At 34.2% G+C, this 17,106-nt stretch overlaps 1 long non-coding RNA gene across 1 annotated transcript in view; it reads right to left on the reverse strand.

The window, feature by feature from the left end:
• Positions 1 to 306: 306 nt before the first annotated feature.
• LOC147917445 (uncharacterized) overlaps positions 307 to 17,106 on the reverse strand; it is a 125,249-nt gene continuing 108,449 nt past the window's right edge. The window contains exon 3 of the long non-coding RNA XR_015549761.1: positions 307 to 809. This is a non-coding gene — a long non-coding RNA (uncharacterized LOC147917445). The remainder of the gene's footprint in view (positions 810 to 17,106) is intronic.

The following is a 17,106-nucleotide window of genomic DNA, read 5'->3' on the forward strand; positions in this document are numbered from 1 at the left end:
AATTCAGACTGATTGTGACTTCATTTTGAAGCAAGCGTAAGAGGATATGTCTATTAATGTTTCCTTGGGGGGGCTGGCCCAGTGACATAGCGGTTAAGTTTGCACACTCTGCTTCAGCAGCCTGGGGTTCACCAGTCCGGATCCTGGGTGTGGACCTACACACCGCTCATTAAGTCATGCTGAGGCAGCATCCCACATAGAAGAACCAGAAGGATGTACCACTAGGATATACAACTATGTACTGGGGCTTTGGGGGCAAAAAAGGAAAAAAAAAAGAGGAAGATTGGCAACAGACGTTAGCTCAGGGCTAATCTTCCTCAAAAAAAAAAAAAAGAAAAAGTAAAATATTGCTGTTACAAAAAAAGGAAAAAACATGTTTCCTCGAAGAAATGGCATACATTAAGTCTCCTTAAATTTCATTGGCTAAATCAAAATCCCGTCATCACACACAAGTTAAAAGTGAGTAGAAGTTCCATCTTTCCATATGTTTGTAATGTAGTGTGATGAGAATATTTAGTGACTGGTGGGCGGACTGTGATAGTCACTAAAGCTTTATACCAAATATTTCACTCTCTCTGCTTTCCAGGCCCTAAATGGGGCCTCACTCTTTGAAATTAGATACCGTGGATGGCTTCAGTCAATGAACTATGAGTGGAAGTGATATTCAGGAAAATGCTTAAATGCTTTAATCCAGTAAGCAATTTTCTACTCTTTTCTTCTCTCTCCTACGATGTTCCAGGTAGATCCACCCACTTGCATCCAGGGGTGAGGATGACCGAGTTCAGAGCCTCAGCTCACATTTACTGGACCTGTAAGATGAGTTAGAAATTATTCTTTGTTTTTAATAGTTACTAAATAATTGTTTTGTGTTGACTGTTACTGCAGAATAATTTGCCTATCCTGACTGACTCAGCATATAGTGTAATATACCCTTGTATGGCATTAAGAGTATTTCAAACTGACAAAATGTAAATTGAAAAGTATAAACGTTAATTGTTATTTAATAATTTCCTTCTTTGATTTGGAAGTAAAAAGCTAAAGTCCTTTCTCCCATATTCAATAGTCAAATTTAGACCTTGCTTTCCTATTTTTCTAATTGCATTATGTAGTGTTGAAATAGATTCTTTTTTAAGGAGTGTTTTTTATTTTCCTTCAGTTTTATCATGAGAAGCAGCCGCTTACGGGGGCCGGCCCGGTGGCGCAGTGGGTAAGTTCGCGCTCTGCTGTGGCGGCCCGGGGTTCGCTGGTTCGGATCCCGGGCGTGCACCAACACACCGCTTGGCAAGCCATGCTGTGGCGGTGTCCCATATAAAGTGGAGGAAGATGGGCACGGATGTTAGCCCAGGGCCAGTCTTCCTCAACAAAATAAAAGAGGAGGATTGGCCGATGTTAGCTCAGGGCTGATCTTCCTCACAAAAAAAAAATAAAAGGCAGCAGCTTACTAAACTGGATACTTGCAAACAAGGATAGGATCTTAGCACAGTGATTTTTTAAAAAATAACAATGCACAGGACCTTTTTTTTTTTTTTGGTAGAATTACTATGATTCAATTTTATCACGTGGACCAAGACAGTCTTAACGTTTCCTTCAGTTTAGTTAAACTTCATACAGACTTCTTCATGACTCTGAGCCCTGAAATACCTAGTTTTAGGGTATTTATTTATAGACTTGTAATTGTAAACACTTTCTCCGTGCATTTAACATCTAGGTCCATCTTTTTAAAAGCCTTTTGCCAGTTTTAAAATCCAGGAACATCTTTCTCAAGGACCTGGGAGCCATTGTGTCGAAATGTAATCATCAGGGAAGATAGCTCCCTATCTCCCAGGCTCTGTTGGGAGGGTAGGAGTCTAACTTGTATGGGTGCCAATTAGCAAACACAGATGGCCAAACCCCAGAGAAAAATATTTGCAAGTTTGGGACTAACTCAATGTGCTTGACCTAATCCATTGAGAAACTTCCTCCCTAACATCCCCCAATACTTGTCCACTGGCCCATCCCAGCCGTTAAAACCCCTCCCATCAGTGGGCTTGAGTTTCAGTGGAGTTGGGTTCAGACTGCGTTCTGGCCTCTCTTCTCTATTGGAATAGCCTTGAATAATGTCTGACCGATGTAATTTTTGCTTTGACAATATGTATTATTTATTTACCCATTGCATTGCAGCCAATATCTTCCAATTGCAGCCCTATTTTCACGCTATCAATATTAATTTAGTAATATTTACAATTCCCCTGAGAAAGATTCCTCTTTTTTCCTCCTCTTATTTTAAACCATCAGCAAACATCAAGAAGAATGAGAAACAGAAACTCCATCATTTGCGAAAATGGGAAACACCCATAACCGTTAAACTCCGCATATATTAAGAAGAATTTCTAATTGCAATGAATATGTGACTGGGATGAGAAAGGGCACTCAGAAAAGTTGCCAGTGGCTGAACACCTAAGGCAGAAACAAAAGATGATGGTACTCTCTAGGGGAAAACTAAATTATCATTACCTGAAATAATAAGTGTGTGCCTATGTATGTGTGACCTAGTGTATATTTGTGCATCTGCCATACACATATAAACCTTGGACCATATTAGACTTTACTGTGAGTTAAAGGCACTGCCTTATTTGGCCTTTAGCAGGATTGTTCCAGTCCCACCCCCCAAACATTCTCCATAATATTTATTTTACATGAAAAATGTAAATAGCAGAAAGGTCTCTTTGGTATAACATGATTTTCTCAAATAAACTTAAAAGTAGATATATATTATAATAGACTACCTTAAAGTATGCATTAAGAAATAGCCTCAACTCTATTATTTTATGTCTGTATTTTGTAACTTTGTTTTCATTTCTGAAAACCAACGTCAGTTAAAAATCAGGCCAACTGTTATTTGTCAAACGGGATTTTCAAAACTCAGTCTCACTGTTTAACTACCAAATTTAATCATACATATGTAAAAATATTTTTGTACAAAAATAATTAAAGCATTTATATAAGTTGCAATGTCACTAAAAAAATTTTAAAAGCTTTTAGTCAATAATTTCAAATATTTCTTTTGCATCACACATTATTAAACCATTTAATCTATATGTAATATAGCAGACTACAGTTTGTGAATCTAATTCATCAAGCACAACTTTGAATTGTCTGTGGTAGTTAATTACTATAACCAAGATGTAGCAATTTTAATGTAAAGCAGTTCCCAATGAATAATGCAATTAATACCTTAAGGTAACAAGATATATAATTCAAGAACTTCATCTATGGTCAGGCTTACTAATTTTAAATAGACTACATGAAAATTTTCAGATGTGTCATAACAGAAATAAGACAAAAACTTTTATCATTGTCACAAATAGTCTAGTTAGTTAAGTGTATGCAGTTTGCATCTGGATTGTTTTTAGCTGTGAAAGAACTTGTGAGTCAATGTTTTTCTACAATTTGGTCTTTATGTTCCTAAACACAGCTTCAATAAATTAAGCAATGGTATATCTAGTTAGGTTTTTATTTGCATATACCTGTTTTCATATACTTATTTCTACTCTATTCAAGAGACTGTCTTTCATAAATTCATGTTGCTTGAAGAAATAAATGTTCCTAACTTTCCAATAGAAATATGTATCAGTCAGGGTTCAAAAAAACCCAACAAACAGAATCACTAAGAAATTAAATAGCTAGCTGGATAGTTAGCTAGATATGGATATAGATCTAATACAAATATAATATAAATACCTATAAGTATCTCTGTATATCATATTCAATGTCAAAATTTAAAGACAAGGAGAGAATCTTAAAAGCAGCAAGAGAAAACAGCTTGTTATGTACAAGAGAACCCCATAAATCTATCAGCAGATTTTGCAGCAGAAACTTTGCAGCCCAGAAGGGAGTGGCATTTTGTAGTCAAAGTGCTGAAAGTAAAAAACTTCCAACTAAGAATACTCTATCCAACAAAGTTGTCATTCAGAATTGAAGGACAGATAAACAGTTTTCCAGACAAGCAATAGCTAAAGGAATCATCATGACCAGACCAGCCTTACAAGAAATATTAAAGGAAATTTTTTAAGCTGAGAAGAAAAGGTGCTAATTAATGAAAGGAAAACATACAAAAGTATAAATTTCACTGGACAAGGTAAGTATATACTAAAGGTGATGGACTAATCACTTATGAAGCTAATATGAAGGTTAAAAGACAAAAGTAATAAATATAACTACAGTAATTAGTTAAGGAATACACAAGATAAAAAGATGTAAATTGTGACATTAAAAACTCAAAATGTATGGAGGAGAGTAAAAATGTAGAGCTTTAGAGTGCATTCACACTTAGATATCTACTTAAAATAGACCCATAAATATAAGTTGTTATATGTAAGCCTCATGATAACCACAAAGCAAAAATGTAAAGGAGATACACAAAAGGTAAAGAGAAAGTATTCTATGCATACTACTATAGAAAATCATCAAATCACAAAGGAAGACAGCAAAGAAGAGGAAAAGAAAAGAAGAATTACAAAACAACTACAAAAGAATGAACAAAATGGCAATAAGTGAATACCTATCAATAATTACTTTAAAAGAAAATGAACGAAATTCTCCAATCAAAAGACATAAAGTGGTTAAATGGATAAAAAAAAACAAGACGTATCTGTGTGCTGCCTCCAGGAGACTCAATTCAGCTGTAAGGACACAGCAAGACCAGAAGTGAAGGGATGGAAAATGATATTCCATGCAAACGGATACCAGAGAAAGATGGAGTGGCTATAATTATATCAGACCAAATATACTTTAAACAAATTCTGTAATAAGAGACATTACATAATAAGGGCATTACATAATGTTAAAGGGGTCAATCCAACAAGAGGATATAACATTTGTAAATATTTATCTGCCCAATATAGGAGCACTTAAATACAGAAAATATTTTTTTTTTTTTTGTGAGGAAAATCAACCCTGAGCTAACATCCATGCCAGTCCTCCTCTTTTTTTTGCTGAGGAGGACTAGCTCTGAGCTAACATCTATTGCCAATCCTCCTCCTTTTTCCTTTATTTTTTACCCCCCCAAAGTCTAGGTAGTTATATGCCATAGTTGCACATCCTTCTAGTTGCTGTATGTGGGACACCGCCTCAGCATGGCCGGAGAAGCAGTGCATCAGTGCACGTCCGGGATCCGAACCCAGGCTGCCAGTAGCGGAATGCATACACTTAACCGCTAAGCCATGGGGCTGGCCCTAGAAAATAAATATTAACAGACCTAAAGGGAGGAATAGACAGCAACAGAATAATAATAGAGGACAATTAATACCCCTTTTACATCAACGGATAGATCATCCAGATAGAAAATCAATAGGGAAACATCAGCCTTATGTGACACATTAGACAAGATGGACTTAATAGATATATACAGAACATTTCATCCAAAGCAAAGAAATACACATTCTTCTCAAGTGAACATTCTGAGGATAGATCACATGTTAGGCCGCAAAACAAGTCTTAATAAATTTGATAAGATTGAAATCACATCAAACATCTTTTCCAACCACAATGGTGTGAAACTAGAAATCAACTTCAAGAAGAAAACTGGAAAATTCACAAATATAGGGAGATTAAACAACATGCTACTGAACAACCAATGGGTCAAAGAAGAAATAAAAAATTACCTTGAGACAAATGAAAATGGAAATACAACATCCCAAAACTTATGGGATGCAGCTAAAGCAGTTCTAAAAGGGAAGTTCATAGTGATAAATGCCTACTTCACAAATGAAAAAAATCTCAAATAAATAACCTAAATTTACACCTAAGGAACTAGAAAAAGAAAAGAACAAAGAAAGCCCAAAGTTAATAGAAAGAAGGAAATAACAAAGATCAACATGGAAATACATGAAGTAGAGAGTAAAAGAATAGCAGAAAAAAGTCAATGAAACTAAGAGATGATTTTTTGAAAAGATAAACAAAATTGACAAACTTTTAGCTAGATTCACAAGAAAAAAAGAGAGAGTACTCAAATAAAATCAGAAATGAAAGAGGGGATGTTACAACTGATACCACAGAAATACAAAGGATCATAAGAGATTACTATGAACAATTATATGCCAAAATATTTGATACCTGAAGAAATAGATAAATTCCTAGAAACATACAACCTACTAAGTCTGTATCATGAAGAAATAGATATCTGAACAGACCAATTACTAATAAGAATACTGAATCAGTAATCAAAAACCTCCAACAAACAAAAGTCCAAGACCAGATGCCTTCACTGGTGAATTCTTCCAAAAATTTCAAGAATTAATACCAATCCTTCACAAACTCTTCTCAAAAATAGAAGAGGAAGTAACACTTCTAAACTCATTTTACAAGGCCAGCATTACCTGGATACCAAAACCAGACAAGGATGCCACAAGAAAGGAAAATTACAAGCAATTATCCCAGATGAACACAGATGCAAAAATCTTCAATGAGTATTAGCAAACCAAATTCAACAATACATTATAAAGGATCATACACCATGATCGATTGGGATTTATTCCAGGGATGTGAGGATGGTTCAACATTGACAAATCAATCAATGTGATATACCACATCTACAAAATGAGGTATAAAAATCATATGATCATCTCAATAGATGCAGAAAATGCATTAGACAAAATTAAACACCCTTTCATGATAAAAACTCTCAACAAATCAGGAGTATAAGATATTACCTCAACATAACTGAGGCCATATTTGACAAGCCCACAGCTAACATCATTCTCATGGGTGAAAAGCTGAAACCTATTCCTCTAAGACCAGGAACAAGGTAAGTGTGCTCATTCTCACCTCTTCTATTCAACATAGTGCTAGATATCCTACCCAGAGCAATTAGGCAACAAAAGGAAATAGAAGGCATCCAAATTGGAAAGGGAGGAGTAAAACTGTCACTATTTGCAGAGGACTTGATGTAATATATAGAAAACCCTAAAGACTATGAAAAACTGTTGGAATAAACAAATTCAGTAAAGTTGCAGGATACAAAATCAATATACAACAATCTGTTGCATTTCTGTACACTAATAAACTATCAGAAAGAGAAATTAAGAAAAAAATCCCATTTACTACTGCATCAAAAAGAATAAAATATTTAGAAATAAATTTTAGTAAAGAAGTGAAAGACCTATACACTGAAAAATAGAGAACTGATGAAAGAAGCTGAAGATGACCCAAATAAATGGAAAGATATTGCATACTCATGGATTGAAAAAACTAATATTCTGAAAATATCCATAGTATGCACAGATATCTACAGATTCAATGCAATCCCTATCATTCCAAAGGCATTTTTCACAGAAATAGGTAAAACAATCCTACAATTTATATGAAATCATAAAAGACCCTTAATAGCCAAACCAATCCTGACAAAGAAGAACAAAGCTGGAGACATCACTCTACCTGATTTCAAACTATATTACAAAGCTATAGTAATCAAAACAGTATAATTTTGGCATAAAAACAGACACATAGATCAATGGAACAAAATAGCCCAGAAATAAGTCCACACATACATGGTCACTCAATTTACAACAAAGGAGTCAAAACATACAATGGGGAAAGGACAGTCTTTTCAACAAATGGTGCTGGGAAAACTGGATAGCCACATGCAAAAGAATGCAACTGGACCAGTATCTTACACCATCCACAAAACTTGACTCTAAATGGATTAAAGACTTGAATGTAAGACATGAAATCATAAAATTTCTAGAAGAAAACATAGGTGGTACACTCCTTGACATCAGTCTTGGCGATGATTTTTTGGATTTGACAACAAAAGCAAAAATAAATAAGTAGACTATATCAAAATCTACTATGTTTCCATAGTCTGATAAATTAGATCTTTCATAGGCATTAATTACTAATACTTGTCTGCATATTGGTATGGAAACATAATTATAGCAAAAGAAACATAAAAGGAAAAGTTAATTGTGCATGTCACACCAAAATTATGTAGCTGTACACATTTCTAGCAGAAATGAATAGATTTCACAGTGACGTTTTATATGGGATTGATTTCCACGCGGAAGAGTCTTGCACAAAATTTTCAAGGGAAGGTTAAGGTAGGAATTTGCAGAAGAAGGATACAAAAATGGATGGTGTTAGGGCTTGTAGGAGGGAAAATACCCTTTGTTGGCTAAATAAAAACTTGGACTGGAGCTTGCAATTATATGCTAGAGAACTGTGAGTTTATGTATTTGCTTAACATACAACATTTGACTGAAATGCTATATACATTCTATCCATTCATAATTATTTTTCATCCCCATTGAGGGGTTCTGTCCTGGTTGACACAACCTGAGAACTAATTTTCTGTTTATAGGAAACAAACCAAGTTAAATCCGACTCTAAACAATAATGTAGAATTATTATTGTCTTTGTTTAGAGTAAAGTTGGAGCTGAAATTTCAGCTTAGCTTTTCAGCCTTTCAGATTTTCAGGTGCTTTCCACAGTGCTCCTTGGGGGCCCCCATGATTTCATATTTCAAAAGTCAGTCAAGAATTTGAGGTGAGTTTGTACGTCAATTTTGGAACTCCATTCTCTGAACTATCTTCCTCTCTGAGCATATTCTTCCTCAATTTTCAGGCCTTTTGGCAGCCCCAGATTCTTTCCTCTGATGCCTCAGCCAAAACGATTAGAGTTTTCTGCTTGAATTTAGCTGACCCATTCCATGTGGACTGAGGAATGCGCTCTACACCATATAAATATAACTCTCACTCTGTTTTGTTTCCTTCTTTCAAAGGTCAAATCAACTCCAATTTCTGCCAGAATTTAGTTGCTCTTCAATGTCTTCAAGTAGTTGAGTTTTAAAATATTTTGTCCAGAGTTTACAACTATCAGAGAAAGGTTTAGTCTGATATAACCTATTCTTCTATTACTAGAACCTGAAATGATTTTTAACTTTGAAGATATTATACAATTGCCTTCTGAATTCTATTTTTGCAAATGAGCAATAGATTTCAGTGTAATTATCATTTTTATAGGCAAGTTCTGATTGCTTTTTAATTGCTCTAATTTTCATTGGTTTTCTTCAATTCTCCTGTAATGTGTCTAGCTTTAAGGTGTGTGTGTGTGAGAGAGAATGGAGAGAGAGAGATATGACTCAGTATACTGCTTCAATCTCAGGACTAATTTCTTCAGTGTTCTTAATTATTCCTTTGAATATAATCTCTCCCAGTTATCACTGTTACCTGTTTTGAGAATCAAATTATAGCCTTATAACAGGTCTCCAAACTTCTACCTGCCTTTTCTCAATGGTCCACTCCCAGTATACCAGCTAGAATGATCCTTTAACATAAATCAGTTCTCAGATTTCATTTCTTTGCTTTTGGAGACCCTCAGATATCTCCATAAATAATTGAATTATTTTATAATCTTACAATTTATTACATGATATGGTATCTGACCCCATCTTCTATTCCTGTTTCTCACCATCCCTCTAATCCGACCTCCTTGCTCTTTGTGGAACGTACCATGTATGCCCCCAACATAGGGCATTTGCTCTCATGCTTCCTTCTGCCTGGAGTACAACTATAATAGCTATCCATTTGACTAAATCCCTTAGTCCTTTCAATATTGTTTTCAAATTTCTTCTCAATGAGTCCATTCCTGAACACCCTATTTAATACTGTAATTGGCCCCCGCTCTCACATCTGGTTAAGATACAAACTTCACACCGGTAGGACTTTGTCTGTTTTATTCACAGATGTATCCAAGTGCTTTGAATGGAGGCTAGCACATAGGGGAATATAAACATCTATTGAATAAATGAATGTGTGACAGATCTCCTCAATCTATCCACCATATCTCTTTACTGTTCTTCTATAGTTTTCATATCTATCTGTGTTGCATTCTGAGTGATTCCCAAAACTATCTACCAATGGTCTAATTCTTTCTTCTCCTGGATCTAGACTATTGTTTATATCATTAAAGATATCTAAAATATTTATAACTATTTTTACAGCAAGATTTTGTTTTTTTCTTCATGTTTTACTTTTGTTACTTACTCTTGGTTTCCATTGCATGTTATTTCTTCTTGTGGATGTTAAATATACTTAATTTATCTTTCAAACTGTTTTATTATATTTAGTTCTTGATGTGAGAATTATTCTCCTTTGTTTTTATAAAACGTTTCTTCTTAATAGTGGTATTTTTCATAATGTGGTTTGTCATTTTTGACTGTGAACGCATCTTTAGAGGAGTTATTTTGTGTGGAATTACTATGATTTCTGTGTTCTAGTGGCATTTTTATCACCCCTACATGATTGTGCTTACTTGCTACTGCCTGGATTCTGTGTTTTTACTCAATTTCTGAACTGATTTTAAATAAATTTATTTGCTTGAGATAACTAAAAAACACATCCTCGCTTTAAGCAAATATGAGGAAAGATCCTCTTTTACCTTTAAAATACCATCTCTTTGCTTCTGAGGTTAGGGCAAGTTTCGCTAGCACCCTTCTCTTAGAGGTTCAGTCTCTACTCAATTCTCTCACTTCCAGTCCTTGTAAGCCTATTTCTCCCTGATACGTGGTAATTCCTGTTTTTTGGTTTCACACTTGGCTATGTATTTTTGAAATAAAGTTTATTTTATTAAATATTTATATGTGCTTGAAGCTTGAGGAGAACTTTTCCTCATCAAAAGTATGCAAAAATTCTCTTCACAGTAAGTCGCCTATTTAGCTATATATTAAGTTGTAGCCCCTACTACATACCCTTGGCACAATATACTGCAATCACACTAAACTCATTCTCAAAAACATCATGAACATTCTTTCCTTTATGACTTTACATGTGTACTTTACTCGTCTTGTAATTGCTGTCTTTAATTATCTTTTCTAAATTCTTCCTGGAAAACTCATATGTATCATTAAATACCAAAGGAAAAGTCTCCTCTGTGGAGGCATCACTGAATCTCCAAAGTAGAGTTAATTGCTCTATACCTGCAGAGTCTACCCTCTAAATCAGACTGTCTATACCCTAAGAGCAGAAAAAAATGTTATGCTTTTTCCATAACTGCTCATCACAGTTACTCAATAAATAATGAAAAAAATATATATAAATCAATTTTTGGATGCAATTTTAGGAATAGCCCTTCTTCCTTCAAATTTTAACTATTAGGGAATATGTGCTGTTTCCAAAAAGAATGTTCTTTGGTATGCTCTAGCTGTTGTCATGTGTGCCTTTCTCTTTCTAGCAATTATAAGCATGAATTAACTCTCAAACATGAACTCAAACTTTAAATAAAGGATAAGATTTCTATATCTCCCCAAAACTAGAGACAAGAGATAGTTGCTGATTATTCTACCTCTATACTTGTTATGCACTGTGCAAATACACTAAAGAGAATCACAACTCTAATTTTATCCAATATTAGCAAAATTAAATGTCTGCTTTAAAAAAATCCCAAAAGGCTTAAATTTGGATGCAATGTAAATCTATAGAATTAGACTATATTGCCCCCAAATATAGAGACATGATATATAGGTTGCCATTTTCAAGTAACAGGAAAATCAAGCTCTTTTTGTTTTAAATACAAAAATATTAGCTACCTTCTCTAATGATAAATTTGTTTCATAGGAAATTTTAACTTCACTTTAAAGTCGTCTCTTGCTCCAGATGAAAAATGAAATAACTAGGTACAAAAGTTATGTTTTAAGAATTATTCCTGGGGCCGGCCCCGTGGCTTAGCGGTCGAGCCCGCGCGCGCGCTCTGCTACTGGCGGCCTGGGGTTCGGATCCCGGGTGCGCACCAACACACCGCTTCTCCGGACATGCTGAGGCGGCGTCCCACATACAGCAACTAGAAGGATGTGCAACTATGACATACAACTATCTACTGGGGCTTTGGGGAGAAAAAGGAGGAAGGTTGGCAATAGACGTTAGCTCAGAGCCAGTCTTCCTCAGCAAAAAGAGGAGGATTGGCATGGATGATAGCTCAGGGCTGATCTTCCTCCCCAAAAAAAAAAGAAGAATATTCTTAGGCCACCAATGTAAATGCACATTTCATTTTACATAGTAAACTCAGAGTGAGTTTGAAGAGAAGACTTTTGATTTCTTTGGACATATCTCAATGCATAATATCATACACATAATGAAGATTGACATGTAGGCTAATGATGATGAAAAGGGGTTATAACTACTGTGCACTCAGGCATTTCCATGGAGTAACATCAACTTAAATATCTATAAATGGACATTTTAATTTGTCAGTTTTTGTAAAATGACTAATATTCAATTTCTTGTCAATTAAAAGCTATCTTATTCAAATCACTACGTTTGTCACATACAGTCAAATTACTATATCTATGTGTTTGTGTGTGTGTATATCTACATACACACAGAATCAAATCAATAACTGAATTGTGAAAAGGAGGAGAAACAAATGTGGCTTTTTCCTACCCACTTTCAAACTGATTCTCAAGTTTATCACCACTGTAGGAAAGTGAGGTGCTAGACTGTTTTGAAGTCTAGTTTGGAGCACTTGTCTGGGGATTTCTCTCCAGGGCCCTGGGTCAGAACCTAGAGATAAGTGTCAGAGAGAACAGAGGAAAGATCAGAAAGCTGAAGATACTGGGAAGAAGTTGAACTACAGAGATCTTTGAAGCTGTGAGCAAGGGTTCTACAGACTCTACTGAAGGCCACCATTTTCCCTGGTCCCTCAGAGGCCAAGAGAGAATAGAATGGATGTACTGAGTTGTCCCTGTGAATGGGAATTAGTGGAAGTCAAGTAGTGGAAGAAATAGGATATTTTTATATTATGCTATAGGAATTTGTGCTTCATTGATGAGGGCAATACAAGAAAATGCTAATAACATAACAGTAGAATATGGGACTTCAAAAAATTAGAAAGAATATAGCATAATTACAATTTGATCAAACCATTATTTTTTTTAAAAAAGTGAAAAAATACTAAGAAAAAGTTTAAACATATATTTAGATGGTAGGAATAAATCTAATGTGTGTCATTATATCACGTGTGAAAGGTTTGAATTATTTTACTGAGAGAAAAAGTTGCATAGCATTAAAAAACAAACTGCCGTTCTGTACTCTTACCAAAAAAAAAAAAAGACAGGTACTAGAAAATGTTGAAAATGAGGAGATAGATGCACAAAAACTCCTAGCTGCCCTGATTTCAATTTTTGTAATATATTTTATAAACAATATCAGAAGAAGTAATGGTTGAATAATTCATGATATGTTGACACTGTAGAATATTGCACCCATTATAAAAATAATACGTGCTATATTACTGATTTTGGAGGATGTTACATAAATATTTTTAGTAAGAAATACAAGATTCAAAAAAGTATTCATATTTGGTCCTATTTGATACATAAAAAAAACTCCAGAAATACTAAAGATATTTACAGATTTTGTGGAAACATATGAAAGACATAATCACAGTTGTTAATATGGGGTACCTGGGGATGAGGTTAGTGAACCACTGAAATTAAAAAAAATAATAATAAATTTTTTAAAATTAAAATTCTGTCCTAAAAATTGACTAGCTAAACTATTTAAAAGAAATGCAATCACAAAAAAATTAAGATAGGAAATTTTAGGAGAGAAATAAAAAATACAAACAAGAATCAATGGAATTTTTAGAATGGAAAAACATAATATCAGAAATAAAAAATAAACTAGGTGAACTAAATAGCAGAAAAATAATACCTACTTTTTAATTAAAGTGTTTAATTCATTAACATTTAACACCAAAAATTATAAAGCAAATATTAACAGACCTAAAGGGAGAAATAGACATCAATACAATAATAGTAGAGGGCTTTAATACACCAATTTTATCAGTGGATAGATTATCAGACAGAAAAATCAATAAGGAGGCATTGACTTTTAATGACACCTTAGACCAGATGGACTTAACAGATATATACAGAACATTCCATCCAAAAGCAACAGAATATACATTATTCTCAAGTGCATATTCTCCAGGACAGATCATATGTTAGGCCACAAAACAAGTCAGTGAATTTCAATTATAATTATATCATGCATCTTTTCCAAGCAAATGGTATGAAACTAAAAATCAGTTACAAGAAAAACTAGAAAATGCACAAATATGTGGAGATTAAACAACATGGTACTAAACAACCAATGGGTCAAAGAAGAAATCAAAAAATACCCTGAGACAAATGAAAAGGGAAATACAACATCCTAAAACTTATGGGATGCAGCAAAAGCAGTTCTAAGAGGGAGCTTGATAGCAATAAATGCCTACCTCATGAAACAAGAAAAATCTCAAATAAACAACCTAACTTTACACCTCTAGGAACTAGAAAAAGAAGAATAAATGAAGCCCAAAGTTAGTAGAAGGAAGGAAATAACAGAGATCAGTGTGGAAATAAGTGAAATAGAAACTAAAAAGATAATAGAAAAAATAAATGAAACTAAGAGCCGGTTTCTTGTCAAGATAAACAAAATTGACAATTCATAGCTAGACTTATCAAGAGAAAAAGAGAGAGGACTCAAATAAAATCAGAAATGAAAGAGGAGACCTTACAACTGATACCACAAAAATATAAAGGATCATGAGAGACTACTGTGAACAATTATACACTAACAAAGTGCACAATCTAGAAGAATAATGGATAAATTCCTCAAAATATGCAACCTACTAAGACTGAATCATGAAGAAATAGATATCTGAAGACTGATTGCTAATAAGGACATTGAATCACTAATCAAAAACTTCCAACAAACAAAAATCAAGAAGCAGATGGCTTCACTGGTGAATTCTTCCAAACATTTCAAGAATCAATACCAATCCTTCTCCAACTCTTCCCAAAAATATAAGAGGAAGGAACACTTCTAAACTCATTTTACAAGGCCAGCATTAACCGGATACCAAAAAAGGACAAGGATGCCACAAGAAAAGAAAATTATAGGCAATTATCCCTGATGAACACAGATACAAAAATCCTCATTAAGTATTAGCAAATCAAATTCAACATTAAAAGGATCAGACACCACGATCGATTGGGATTTATTCCAGGGATGCAAGGATGGTTCAACATTGACAAATCAATCAATGTGATATACCACATCTACAAAATGAAGTATAAAAATCATATGATCATCTCAACAGATGCAGAAAATGCATTTGACAAAATTAAACACACTTTCATGATAAAAACTCTCAACCAACCAGGACTAGAAGATATTACCTCAACATAATTGAGGCCGTATATGACAAGCTCACAGCGAACATCACACTCAAGAATGAAAAGCTGAAACCTATTCCTCTAAAACCAGGAACAAGATAAATGTGCTCACTCTCACCTCCTCTATTCAACAGTACTAGATATCCACTGAGAGAAATTAGGTAACAAAAAGAAATAGAAGGCATCCAAATTGGAAAGGAAGAAGTAAAACTGTCACTATTTGCAGAGGACGTGATATAATATATAGAAAACCCTAAAGACTCTACCAAGAGACTTAAAATTCAGTAAAGTTGCAGGATACAAAATCAATATACAAAAATCTGTTGCATTTCTATACACTAATAAACTATCAGAAAGAGAAATTAAGAAAACAATCCCATTTACTATTAAAGTTTAGTAGTTTATTTTATCGAAAAGCATAAAATATCTAGAAATAAATTTTAGCAAGGAAGTGAAAGACCTATATACTGAAAACTATAAGACATTGATGAAAGAGCTTGCAGATGACCCAAATAAATGGAAAGATATTCTATGCTCATGGATTGGAACAATTAATATTATGAAAATGTCCATACTACCCAAAGAAATCAACAGATTCAGTGCAATCCCTATCAAAACGTCAATGCATTTTTCACAGAAATAGAACAAACATCCTAAAATTTTTATGGAATCACAAAAGACCCTGAGTAGCCAAAGCTGTCCTGAGAAAGAACAAAGCTGAAGGCATCACACTCCCTGATTTCAAACTGTATTACAAAGCTATAGTAATCAAAACAGTATGATTTTGGCATAAAACAGACACATAGATCAATGGAACAAATAGAAAGCCCAGAAATAAACCCACATATACATGATCAATTATTTTATGACAAAGGAGTCAAAAATATACAATGGAGAAAGGATGGTCTCTTCAATAATGGTATTGGGAAAACTAACCAGCCACACGCAAAAGTATGAAACTGGACCAGCATTTTACACTATAAACAAAAATTATCTCAAAATGGGTTAAAGACTTGAATGTAAGACCTGAAGCCATCAAACTCATAGAAGAAAACATAGTGGTAAACTCCTTGACATTGGTCTTGGTGATGATTTTTTGGATTTGACGCAAAAGCAAAGGCAACAAAAGCAAAAGTAAGCATCAAACTAAAAAGCTTATGCATAGCAAAGGTAACCATCCACAAAATGAAAAGGCAATCTACTGAATGGAAGACAATATTTGCATACCATATATCTCACAAAGGGGTAATATCTAAACTATATAAAGAACACATATAACTCAATAGCAAAAAATCTCCCAAGCAATCTTGTTAAAAAATGGTCAGAGGATCTGAATAGACATTTTTCCAAAGAAGACAAACAGATAGCCAACAGATTCACGAAAATAAGTTCAATGTTACTAGTCATCAGGGAAATGTAAATCAAAACGACAATGCTATATTACCTCATACCTGTTAGAATGGCTATTATCAAAAAGACAAGATATAACAAGTGCTGGCAAGGATGTGGTGCAAAGGGAACTCTTGTGCACTGTTGGTGAAGATGTAAATTGGTGAAGCCACTATGGAAAAAAGTATAGAGGTTCCTCAAAAATTAAAATTAGAAGTATCATATGATCCAGCAACTCTACTTCTGGGTATTTATCTGAAGAAAATGAAAACACTAACTCGAAAAGACATGTGCACCTCCATGTTCATTGCAGCATTATTTTCAATAGCCAAGTCATGTAAGAAATCTAATTGGTTCATTCATGGATCAATGGATAAAGATGTGGTGTGTATATACAATGGAATTGTATTCATCCATAGAAAAAATGAAATCTTGCCATTTGTGACCACAGAGATGGACCTTGAGGGCATTATGCTAAGTGAAATAAGTCAGAGAAATCTCACTTATATGTGGAATTGAAAACAACA

This window comes from Ceratotherium simum, chromosome 3 (assembly GCF_057802395.1).
Source record: "Ceratotherium simum simum isolate JZ-2026a chromosome 3, ASM5780239v1, whole genome shotgun sequence".
Taxonomy (NCBI): domain Eukaryota; kingdom Metazoa; phylum Chordata; class Mammalia; order Perissodactyla; family Rhinocerotidae; genus Ceratotherium; species Ceratotherium simum.